The sequence below is a fragment of the Macaca thibetana genome, chromosome 10, assembly GCF_024542745.1.
Source record: "Macaca thibetana thibetana isolate TM-01 chromosome 10, ASM2454274v1, whole genome shotgun sequence".
Lineage (NCBI taxonomy): Eukaryota > Metazoa > Chordata > Mammalia > Primates > Cercopithecidae > Macaca > Macaca thibetana.
The window spans coordinates 55,251,607-55,252,830 of NC_065587.1; the positions used below are offsets into that span (position 1 = coordinate 55,251,607).

At 39.0% G+C, this 1,224-nt stretch overlaps 1 pseudogene; it reads right to left on the bottom strand.

Annotated features, from left to right (window-relative positions):
- Positions 1-224: 224 nt before the first annotated feature.
- On the bottom strand, positions 225-325 carry LOC126929893 (uncharacterized; annotated as a pseudogene).
- Between the last annotated feature and the right edge of the window lie 899 nt (positions 326-1,224).

A 1,224-nucleotide genomic window follows, 5' to 3' on the forward strand; every position in this document is an offset into this window, starting at 1 on the left:
ATTCTCCTGCCTCAGCCTCCCAAGTAGCTGGGCTTACAAGCGTGCACCACCACGCCCAGCTAATTTTTGCATTTTCAGTAGAGACTGGGTTTCACCATGTTGGCCAGGCTGCTCTCAAACTCCTGACATCAGCTTCCCAGTGTTGGGATTACAGGTGTGAGCCACCACACCTGGTGTTAATTAATTTTATTAAATAACATATATATATATATATATTTTTTTTTTTTTTAATGGAACGCTTCAGAATTTACGTGTCATCCTTGCACAGGTGCCATGCTACTAATCTTCTCTGTATCATTCCAATTTCATTTTAGTTATTTACTTATTTGTTTATGTATTTATTTTGAGACAGAGTCTCTCTCTGTCACCCAGGCTGGAGTATAGTGGTACGATCTTGTCTCACTGCAACCTCCACTTCCCGGGTTCAAGCAATTCCCCTGCCTCAGCCTCCCAAGTAGCCAGGATTACAGGCATGTGCCACCATACCCAGCTAATTTTTGTATGTTTAGTATAGATGGGTTTTCACCATATTGGCCAGGCTGGTCTCGAACTCCTGACCTTAGGTGATCCACCCGCCTCAGCCTCCCAAATTGTTGGGATTACAGGCGTGAGCCACCGCGCCCGGCCTTCATTCCAATTTTAGTATGTGTGCTGCCGAAGTGAGTACCTCACTGAATTTTAGACGAGGTAGGAAATTTACATTTCAAAGCACAGAGAAGAAATTTAAGCCTTCCAGAAAGCCGCTTAAGATTTACATTTTTTTTCCTTCAGCAAAAAATCATACCAACAAGAAAGGACGCAAACAGAGAGAGGGACTTACCATATCATTAAAAGAGGGGTTTCAGTCACCTGAAAAAAATTCCCCAAAACAAGATCCAAAATAGAAGAAGCAGAAAGGCCCTATTTTAAAAATTATAATCTGAATATCTGCTTTTAATTAAGTTGACTTTAAACTACAGAGCTCTTAAGAAAATATTTTTGTCAGGTTTTAGCCAGGTAAATAACAAACATTCTTGATTTTATTTTATTTTTTTTGGCTTTTCCTCTCTGGAATTTACATTAAGAAGAGTTTTGTAGGAGGGGCATATTTGTTTGTTAGAGGTCTAGGGTAATCACTCTTTTAAGCTGTTTGCCTTTGAAATGTTTTAATTAAATGTGTCCTTTCTTTCTGAATATGTGGTTTCATTAAGCTTAGGAGAGAAGGCTAAACAAAACAAAAAAATT